Source organism: Bombina bombina, chromosome 6, assembly GCF_027579735.1.
Source record: "Bombina bombina isolate aBomBom1 chromosome 6, aBomBom1.pri, whole genome shotgun sequence".
Classification (NCBI taxonomy): Eukaryota; Metazoa; Chordata; class Amphibia; order Anura; family Bombinatoridae; genus Bombina; species Bombina bombina.
In genome coordinates, this window is record NC_069504.1 from 767,178,781 (window position 1) to 767,190,933 (window position 12,153).

A 12,153-nucleotide genomic window follows, 5' to 3' on the forward strand; every position below is an offset into this window, starting at 1 on the left:
TTGCCTGGGTGAGCTGTGGCTTTAGGATAGTGGTAAGTGTGCAAAAGTTTAGTTTTAAGATTCTCAGAACAAAATACTTACCACTAGCTTTCTCAGGAGGTGCATTGGTTTGTGCAGCCAGGATCTCCTCCCCCAAGGGAGAAGTCAAATTAGTACGTATAGTAGCCAAAATATGGTCAGGAGGTATAACAGGAGTAGGTACAGACTCCTCCTTGGACACAGGCGAAAATTGTCGAGAGAGGGCATCAGCCCTAACATTCTTACTACCAGGCAGATGATAGACCACATAATTAAACTGAGACAAAAATAGCGCCCATCTGGCCTGTCAGGGCGACAAACGTTTTGCTTCAGATAGATAAGTTAAATTCTTGTGGTCAGTAAGATTGAGCACTGGCACGCTAGTACTCTCAAGAAGATGCCTCCATTCCTTAAGTGCCAAAATTATGGCCAGTAATTCCCTGTCACCAATTTCATAATTGCCCTCCACTGGAGACAATTTCTTAGAGAAGAAACCACACAGATGCAAGGAACCGTAAGGCATAGGACGTTGGGACAAGAGGGCACCTACTCCAGTCTCAGACGCATCGACCTCAAGAATGAAAGGCAGGACAGGGTTAGGATGAGCCAGAACTGGAGCAACAGCAAAGGCAGCTTTAAGACTATCAAAGTCCATAATGTCAGTAGGTTACCAATGGAGTGGATCATTCTCTTTATGGGTCATGTCTGTGATAGGTTTGACCAAGGAAGAAAAGTTTTTAATAAACTTTCAATAGTTATTGGCGAACCCCAAAAAAGACCAACTGGGCGAGGCCACTGCAGAACTGCAGATAACTTGTCAGGATCCATGGAGAACCCTGCAATGGAGATAACATAACCTAGGAAGGTTACTTGAGTCTGATGGAACTCACATTTCTCGAGTTTACAAAACAGGCCGTTCTCACGTAGTCTCTGAAGAACCCGTGTAACATCAGAACGATGAGCCTCAAGTGTGGGTGAGTGTATGAGGATGTTGTCTAAGTACACCACAACACACTGTTGCAACATATCTTGTAGGACATCAATAATAAATTCCTGAAAAACAGCAGGAGCATTGCATAGGCCAAAGGGCATTACAAGATACTCATAATGCCCGCTCCTGGTGTTAAATGCTGTTTTCCATTTATGGCCGTCCTTAATCCTAACGAGATTGTACGCTCCTCTCAAATCAAGTTTAGTAAAGACCGTAGCTCCCTTGAGGCGGTCAAAGAGTTCCGTAATAAGCGGAATAGGGTAAGCATTCTTAATGGTAAGATGATTAAGACCCCTATAATCGATACATCGTCTTAACTCGCCACCCTTTTTCTTCACAAAGAAGAAGCCAGCCCCTGCAGGAGAGCAGGATTTGCGGATGATCCCCCGCGACAGAGCATCGGCAACATACTCCTCCATAGCACAATTCTCTGCAACAGACAGAGGGTACACCCGGCCCTGAGGAGGAATGGCTCCGGGTTGCAGGTCTATGGCACAATCGTAAGACCGGTGAGGAGGTACTTCTCTGGCAATTGAGATACCGAATAAGTGCACAAGACTTTAACAGGTTTCCGAAGACAAGTGGAAATACATTACGGGGACCACAACAAAATTTCGGACCTGCGCCAGTCGAGACTGGGATTGTGCTTTTGGAGCCAGGGATAACCCAGAACAACCGGAAAATGCGGAGAGTTTATCACCTGGAATTGGAGGGTTTCAAAATGGAGAGCCCCAACAGCCATGGACAACGGAGCAGTTTCGTGAGTAACGAGTGCGGGCTGAAGGGGCCTGCCATCAATGGCCTCAATAGCAAGCGGAACGGACCAAGGCAAAACAGGAATGGAGTGCTTTGATACAAAAGCACTGTCAATAAAATAGCCCGCAGCACCAGAGTCAACAAGAGCCTGAGTGACTATGGAGAAGTCCACCCAGGAAAGGACAACTGTGACCAAAGGTTTCTCCTTAAGCGGTTCCGGGGGCGAGGATAAACCACCCAAGGTCTGCCCCCGACAGGACCTTAGGTGTGAGCGTTTCCCGGCCGTGTAGGACAAGACTTCAAAAGGTGGCCCTGTAACCCACAATAGAGGCAGAGCCCCTCCCTCCTCCTAAAGGCCCTCTCTCCGCCGCGGAGAGACGCATGAATCCCAGCTGCATCGGCTCAGCAGTACCTGGTGACTCGGGACCAGGAGGCATGGGAGGAGAGGGAGTTATGGGTGGGAATGCACACGTAGGAGACAACAGGAGGCTTCCGCAAGCGCTCCTTGAAAGAGGGCCTCTCTCTGAGTCTGATGTCAATTAGGATAAAAAAATACACCAATGCCTCGAGATCCTCTGGTAAATCTCTGGCAGCAACTTTGTCTTTAATTGCATCAGAGAGCCCATGAAAGAAGGAGTCAACAAGGGCTTCATTGTTCCAACCTACCTCTGCGGCAAGCGTACGGAACTCAATAGCATACTGAGCAACAAATCTTGTACCTTGCTGAATGGACATGAGTTGTTTAGCAGCAGAGGAGGAGCGAGCCAGAACATCAAATACCCTTCGAAAGGAGGCCACAAATTCAGGGTAATTTGAAATCACAGGTTTATTAGTCTCCCACAAGGGATTAGCCCAGGCAAGAGCTGTGTCAGAGAGTAACGAGATGAGAAATCCCACCTTAGCTCTGTCAGAGGGAAACGCCTGAGGTAACATCTTAAAGTAAATGCCCACCTGGTTCAAAAACCCTCTGCACTGAATAGGATCGCCTCCATATCGCTGAGGTAGAGGTGCAGAACTGGACATGCTCCTGGTAGGCATAGGTGCAGCAGCTGAAACAGGAGCAGCCATAACTTGCGGGACACTTTGGTCTAAATGTGCAGTGCGAGTCAGCAGGGTTTGCAGGGCTAGTGCAAATTGATCCAAGCGGTGATCCTGTTCTGTCAGGGTTTTTTCCTGCCTTTGTTTGCCATGTGCTGCTGGCAGCCATTTTACTCACCTCTCTTGCTGACTTTGGTGCATTCTGGGAGATGCTGCTCACTTCCTGTACTTCCTTTTATGGCCAGACTGGTTTACATCATCCATGTGAGACAGGATGCAGTCTCGGAATTGTGATGTCATCACTTATTATTTAAAGGGCCTTTGTTCAGTATGCTTTGCCCTTGCGTTGTCTCAGACCTGTTTGTGAGAGCTCCTGTGTATTACCTGGCTGTCTGACGTCCCTCCTGGTTCCTGATCCCTGGCTTGTTCCTGACTCTGCTGTTTTCCTAGTTCCAGATTCCGGCTCGTCTGACTACTCGCTTTGGCTCCTGACTCGGCTTGTCTGACTACCATCTCTGGTTTTGATTCCTGGCTTGTTATTTGACTTGTGGACTTTTTATTATTTTTTGCTATTAATAAAGGTGTGATTATTTTTGCACTTCTCGTCTCAGTCTGATTCCTGGCACCCTGACATGTTCATCCATCCTGGAAATGATGGCAGGTAAAGGTGGATTATTAGCACCATCAGGATTCATGGCCTTTGCGTAATGTCAGGGTGCCAGGAATCAGACTGAGATGAGAAGTGCAAAAATAATCACACCTTTATTAATAGCAAAGAATAATAAAAAGTCCACAAGTCAAATAACAAGCCAGGAGTGAAAACCAGAGCTGGTAGTCAGACGAGCCGAGTCAGGAGCCAAAGCGAATAGTCAGAGGAGCCGGAATCAGGAACAAGGAAAACAGCAGAGTCAGGAACAAGTCAGGGATCAGGAACCAGGAAGGACGTCAGGCAGCCAGGTAATACACAGGAACTCTCACAAACAGGTCTGAGACAACTCAAAGGCAAAGCATACTGAACAGAGGCCCTTTAAATAATAAATGATGACATCACTATTCTGAGACTGCATCCTGTCTCACATGGATGATGCACACCAGTCTGGCCATAAAAGGAAGTACAGGAAATGAGCAGCATCCCCCACAATGCGCAATAGTCAGGGAGAGAGGTGAGTAAAATGGCTGCTAGCAGCACATGGCAAACACAACAGGGAAAAACCCTGACAGTGATATAACCTCATGCAAGAGGATAGAAGAGATCTCTTTTTTTGCTGAAATCTTGACTGGTAAATTTGCTGCCATTTTGGGACACAGTCACTATAAGCAAAATTGGGCTACCCTTTATTATACATATTGCAATACCTTTATTCATATGAGGTGAAACAAGAAATTCTAGAAAATGAAGCATTGATTTGTTTTTTTGGGGAAAGTATATGCGATTGATAAATATATATATAATATTTAAATCAAAGGTATTTGGTAACTTTGGTAACTATAACTAGATTGCAGTTAATAATTTTAAAAGGGCACAATTTGTATTTTAAGTTATATCCATAGTCATGTGTAGTCTTAACTAGTCATTATTGCTAAATAATTTATTTACTAGACAGGGTTTTATACTCCAGGTTTATAAATCAGTTATTATAGTGAACTCTTTCTGAACTGTACATAAACAGGTTATTGTGATTAAATCCCTGGTAGTTATTAATTAAGCATAGTAAATTGGTAATCCATATTGGGCATTGAACTAGAGTTATTGAATAATAATAGAAGATTATGGTATTTTATTGTGGTATTTTAATGTGTTCATTGTGAATAAGGTAAATTGTAAAGGTATATTTTTTTATTATCTTTGTATAGAATATTGTAACAGCATAAGGGTGTATCATTTTATTTATAATCTGGTTTCTTTAAATTTAATTCAACGTGTTTATAACTTTAACTAATATAAAGAATTTAGGAATAAATATTGATTTTAATTGTTTCGTATATGCATTTTTAATTTGAGGTTTGTTTTTAAGAATAATTATTAAATTAATTATATTATAACCTGACATATTATCTGGAGGCACCATTAGATGATTTTTAAATTTATCACATTGATAAAATATATTTGTAGTAAATAGAGATTATAAAAAAATGAAAAAAAAAATATTGTTAAAATATTTTTAATAAAAAAATTAATTAAAAAAATTAATTTTTCATATTTCAAAATTAATATAATTTTTTTTGAATTTTTTTTTTCTTCTTCTTATTGGTTAAAATTGTATTAGTGTTTTAATTTAACCAAATACTAAGCCAATATAATAATGTCTGTTACGAGAAGTGAATCAATTGAATCTATTCATAATTTTGAAATATGTTCCCCAAAATCGCCCATTAGTCAGGCAGAAAGGCTTAAAACAGAAGCCATTACTCACCTTAAAAATAGATTAAGTATTAAGGGAGATTTAGGCACTTACATTAAGATGCTGAAGACTAAGACCAAAAATATTGCAAATAATATATGGTGTGGCGAAAGCGAAATATTTCAAGGGCTGTTAAAGTTGGGCCAACCTCAAAAGCAGGGGAAATGCGACAAAGTAATTTTCAAAACTTGGGGTCTGCTACTGCTGTGAACGATGAAATGTACAAAATTCACAATTGGAGCAACTGAGGGGTGAAAATTATTCCTTAAGCTTAGATGAGGAAGAGGCAGAACGAACCCAGGATAAAATTGATGTTTGCCCAAAACATGGCCACCTTACAAAAATACAACCAGAGTTTAGTAGCTCAGATAGAAGATTTTCATAAGCAACTTGCACAAAGCCAAAGAAAGTTAAGTGGTTTAAAAAGGCTGTATCATCATAATGAAAACCCCTCTATTAGCAATGAAGATAATGCAGATAATTCTAACTCCCTTAAGGAATACATCAGAAATGAACTGCAACAATTAAGGGAAGAATTTAAACAAAGGACCCCTATTGGGTCAGAAATACAATTCCCAAGTAGACAGTCACCTCATATTATAAATTCAGGGAACTGCTATACCTCAGAGGAGGGGAGAAGCTCTAGTAGTGAGTCAGAGGGCGGAGCTAGCTACCCACATAGCCCACGTAGTACTAATGTATGTAGGGGGTCTCCCCATAGTAAATATAGGGCATATAGGCGGTGCTCCAGCCCCAAAAATAAGATCCCTAGGAAAGCACAAGATACGTTTAATAAGGTATATGACACCCCTAAAATAATTACATTTTTAAGTGGTGCAGTACCTAAGTTTTCCAACAAGGGAACAAATTCTATAGTTGACCACTTAGTAACTTATGAAAATGCTTTATTCATAATGAATGTTAGTAATGAGCAGTCAAAAATTGAATTTCTGCCCTGGGTATTTGAAGGTAAACATCACAAATTATTTGCTTCACTAAAGGATATGAATATTCATTCCTGGAGTGAAACAAAAATCAGTGCAGAAAATAATTTGGGCAATATTGCACTAAAACCGCTGCGAAAATATCTGTATACGGTTTGAAATGTGGCGCGAATCAAAGCCCAATTAAATTCCTTTCTGTACTAAAAAGTGCATACAATATGGCCAAAGATTACCCCATATTTGAAAGCTCAGAATTTGTAAATTTATTTTTCAAAGCATTGCCCGCTCAAATCAAAATTAATTTAGCTAGAGATTTTGATGAGCACTGTTCATTGGACTGGCTGATAAAAGAGAGTACAAAGTTATACTCTATTCAGCAGTCCGGTGAACAGGGGTTAAAAGGGAACCAAAACCCAGTCCCAAAATCGTGGCTGAAACTAGGGTGTCACCTAGCCCCCTCAATTTGGAGTCTAACAAGAAAACCTATGCAGAGGTGGCTCGAGAAAACAGACCATCCCCACAAAGTTTTAACTCTGTCCCTCCCCCAACACGGGCTGAGGTGCAGAGAGAATATACTCAAAATGGGGGGCATACCCAGGTAAATAATTATCCCCAAAGAGATAAATACACACAAGGTAACCGGTATCCCCGTAAAATAAATACCAAAAGTGGCGAAAATACTCTTAGGATAAGCAGACACCCCAAGTAAATAGTGTTCCCCAAGATATTAATGCTGAACGAGTTGAACCCCAAAGACAACCATGTCAAAATAGGAACAAAAGATATGATTCTGAGGGACCCCAAGGATCCAGGAATCAATATCCTGGGATATCAAAAAATCGGTCCATGGGTAAAAATGGCTTGTCCGTTCAAGTGGGCCAACTCAGTACGCAAATAAGTCAATTATGTACACTATTTACTAATATGAGTCAAGCTGTGACGGATCAGCACCTTAACAATAATTTTTTAGGGGTACAGACAGTTTTCAGCAGGGGGCCACAGGCGCAGCCATAAATACTGCAGTATTACCTGAAAAATAGAGGAGAGATATACCAAATAAAATGATAAATCAATTATGGTACTAGTCATGTTCTCTCCCTACAGACCGGAAACGGACGATTTAGCCGTGATGACGAGCAACCTCAGCCAAATCTCTTCCTTTGCAGTATTCTCTTAACCTTATTTCCACAGATGCAGTACACAGGAACCCGGCCAGCCCTATTATAGAGGAGGGGACCAGTAAGAATGAGAGTTCTTCTGCATCGACTAACATGGCTGTTTCGCGTAACTCGTGGCGAAGCCCACAGATGTGTAATCATGCCAATTTTATGTGTGAAATGGTAGAAACAGCAGGGAGATATTATGTATTAGCTGAGCTCCAGGATTCAGTCTCCAAACCTATCATGGGATTAATTGGTGGAAGAGAAGCCAGATGCTGTGGAAATTAATTTCAGGAATGACTCTATACCTGAAATTACTATCCTACAAATAGACGATCAGACTCCTTTAAGTGGCTCTGATGGTAATACTTTTAAAATTTCGCCTGGAAAGATAGCAAATATTTCCTTAGACGGCGATGTATTAACCATATCTCTCCACAAGGGAGACCATAAAATCCCTAAAGGGGGAGGCCACACTCAATACCTCACAGGAATTGAGAGAGTTAAGGATGATCTATTTATCCCTATGCAAGTGCATGACCTTGGTAAAACTAAATATGCTAAATTGAACTTTAAACAGGAAGCTAGCTATATAAGCGAAGGCTTATTAGCGCAGATCGCTGAACCTAAGGTGATTGAATATCTTTCTCATGTGTACATGACCTGGAGGACAGGTCTGAAAGCTATAATGTCACAGCTAAATGTTTATTATCTATCTCTATAGGTAATACATCAGCAAAGCACCTGTTTTTAGTTTTAAATACTCCCCATAATCAAATATATATTGGCAACGATCTCTTACATGCCATACAAATAGATTTAATTAACCTTTGCCTATGGAGCAGGTTAAAAGGGGACCCTGAAGTATTTCAGGATGAAAATGCGTCCCTAAAATCAAACCAGCAATTGCCATATGCTGTGAATATACAGGTGTCTAATGATATTGTAATCCCTGCTGGGGCTGACAAATTCCTCTTACCCTTACAGGTAAAAAGAGGTCAGAAATTAAAAACTTCTGAAGCACTAATTTGCCTCTCCCATAGAATGCAAAATCTGGGTATAACAATGACCCATACTCCTATGTTAAATATTGGAACTATTCCAATACATGTAATTGTGCATAACATGACCCCACAGGATATAACCTTATCCAAGGGAACTACCATAGGATATGCGCTGGAATAAAGTTATTACACTTTAGGATTCCAGAATAATATAATTGGGATAATACCTGAAGGATATTTAACTGAAAAACAATTAATAGAACAACCCTTTGCATCTATGCCAGAGGGACTATTTACAATTCAGTCTATTTATCCCTTCAGCTCAGAGGAAGGCATCTGTAAAATTGAAGAAGCCTCTCTAGTATTTGATCAGTCGATCAAAGATCAAGAATACCCCAATACCCAGAGTCATAGGGGTAATGTAAATTATAATCAAGGGGATCTCACCTCTAGATTGGAAGAAGCCTATAAGATAGGACAGCCTGAAGTCTTTCCAGGATTTCAGCAACTAGTCGAAGAGCAAATCTCCTCAGCTAATGGCTGTTCCAGTGATGATGAACGACGACAGCTACGAGAACTCCTGATGGAGTACAAGGATCTTTTTGCTAGGGATTCTTATGACTGTGGGACTACAGACTTGCACATTCCAAGAATCCAAACAGATCCCAATGCACCACCTGTCTTTGTTAAACAATACAGACTTCCTTTAGCCTCATATGGTTCTCTTGCAGAAATCATACGGAACCTGGAAGAAAGAGGTATTATCAGACAGGTGCACAGCTCTTATAACAATCCTATTCTAGGTGTTCTTAAGCCCAATGGACAATGGCGTTTGTGTGCTGACTTAAGACAGATACACAAACGAGTGTACATGTCTGGCTGGCCTGTGCCATTTATCGACCAATGCCTAGCACACATGCAGGGATCTAAAATATTCACTGCCATTGATTGTGCACAAGGATATTGGACCATAAAGGTACATGAAGAGGACCAGTATAAGCTTGCATTCTCGTTCCAAAAGGTCCAGTATGCATTCCATTTGAATACATAAATTCAGGACATGAATTTGCTGTATTCATGTATAAGGCTATGCCTGATGCACTGAAAAGGGGGACCTTATCTTATGTTGATGATGTTTTAATCAAAAGCACAGACTTTGAAAAACACATCACAGAGCTTAAACACGTCCTCAGCCAACTTAAAAGGGCAGGTGTCAAATTATCCCTACAAAAAGCTCAATGGTGCCGATCTCGTGTAAACTTCTTGGGACTTTAAGTTACTTCTGAAGGGTTAAATCCTCAGAAGAAAAAGGTGGAAGATATAATAAATTCTATAAACTCAACTAACTTAAAGGGACAGTCTAGGCCAAAATAAACTTTCATGATTCAGATAGAGCATGTAATTTTAAACAATTGTCCAATTTACTTTTATCACCAATTTTGCTTTGTTCTCTTGGTATTCTTAGTTGAAAGCTTAACCTAGGAGGTTCATATGCTAATTTCTTAGACCGTGAAGCCCACCTCTTTCAGATTGCATTTTAACAGTTTTTCACCACTAGAGGGTGTTAGTTCACTTATTTCATATAGATAACACTGTGCACGTGCACGAGAAGTTATCTGGGAGCAGGCACTGATTGGCTAGACTGCAAGTCTGTCAAAAGAACTGAAAAAAGGGGCAGTTTGCAGAGGCTTAGATACAAGATAATCACAGAGGTTAAAAGTATATTTTTTTTTTTTTTTTTTTTTTTTTTTTAAATATTTTTATTGAGGTTTTCAAACAATATATAATCATGTACATACAATGTGAGAAATAACAGATTGTCAGCTGTTACATTGCAATAATATCTTAACAATAAAAACAAAAAGCATTAGAACAGCATAAATGTTGCCGTATGTATTAGGGTTAGAACCTCACTTTTCAAAAGTTAACATTCAGCTCATAATAATATATATATAAAAAAAGTGATAAACAATATTGTTGAGCTTGGAGGGTGGGATAGGGTCAATGTTATGTTGTTCTACAAGCTATGCTTATAAGAAGGGAATTAGGGTGCAGTATAGACGAGACAAACCGCGTATTTAACCCTCCTGGTATAGGTTTATTATAGTGGGGGGGGGGGTGATATTTTGTGTATGGTAAGCAAGTTAGTAATCATAACGCCATATCAATTTTGCATGGTCCATGCAAGTTGTTTAACTATATATGAAAACATAGCTATAAATATAATATGCCGCATAGGTTAATTAATATAGGATGGTAAAGAAAACAGAATCATCGTGTGGTACCGTAGTAATAAAAGGTCACTATCATCAGCTTAGGTGTATTGGCAGAAAAAGGTTAAAAGTATATTAATATAACTGTGTTGGTTATGCAAAACTGGGAAATGGGTAATAAAGGGATTATCTATCTTTTAAAACAATCAAAATTCTGGTGTAGACTGTCCCTTTAAAGGAATTGAGATGATTCCTGGGTATTACGAATTATTCTTGCAAATTTATTGATAATTATGCCGAATTAGCTAAACCACTGCTACTTCTTCTAAAGAAGGATGTGAAATGTCAAGAGACAGCCATCAGAGAGGTGAAGAGAAAACTCACTCAAGCACCTTGCTTAGCTTACTCTGAAGGTGGTAAACCTTTCTACTTAGAAACAAGTTACACAGATATAAGCATGAGTGCAGTTTTATACCAAAAGCATGATAATTTAAGCAAAGTCATTGCTTATGCGAGCAAAACTCTACCCCCAGTAGAAATAAAATTTAGCGATTGCGAAAAAGCTCTCTACTGTATGGGCTCTACAAAATTTCTGCAGCTATATATTGTATATATATTGTAGAGACCGCCCACCAGCCTTTGCTGAGAATAAGAGATCGAAATTTGTCTAACAACCACATAACCGCTTGGACTCTTTCCTTACAAGGCTGGCCTTTAGAAATTCGCTACAAGCAGGACAAAAAGAATCCAGTCGCACAGGGGCTTGCTGAGCTCCACGACTGTACTGCTAAGGATCATGGGGAAGAGTTATTAGAAGATTATTTCCTGGAGGAACAATTGCTTTCCCCGTATAAAATATACAATGAGGACCATTGTCAAACATTACCTTGGGTATATGTTGATGGTTGTTCTTACCATGTCACTACTGATAATGAGCACAGATTAATCGCCGGCATTGGTATAACTTGGGCAAATGGATTCCCAAATATATCTGTAGGTTTCAACATTGGACCAAGATCCAGTCAAGTTGCAGAACTAACTGCTGTTCTAAAAACCATTGAGATGGCTATTGAACATGGTATTCATGAATTTGTGATCATTACTGACTCACGTGCGTGACAGTTTTGTTGAATACCCGCCAACTTGCAAAAAGAAATGGCATGCAGAAAACTAACAACAAACCAGTCAAACATGGCAAGTTATTCTGCAAGATTGACAATCTGGTGGTGTCCAATAGGTTAACCATACACTGGAAAAAGACCAAGGGTCATTCCAGGGTTCTAAGTTCTGATAAGGAAGGCAATGATCTTGCGGATTCATTAGCCAAACAAGGAGCCATAACTGGAGAACTCCTTAATATCGACCACTTAATGGGTGCAATTCAGGTAGACGCCATTAGCAGAAACCAGGCTAAACAACAGAGTAAGCCTAACTTGGTACAATAAAGTCAGGATTCTCCTAGTCAAAAAGAAGACCCCATTGTAGGCATCTTCTATAAACACATAGAAGATCCTGAAAGCAACCCCATCTCAAAAGAGGACGGTATTGGCAAGGAAGATCTTAGAATCTTAATGAAATCCAGATCACAATTCAAGTTACAGGATGGTTTGTTAATTGGAACCTCCAA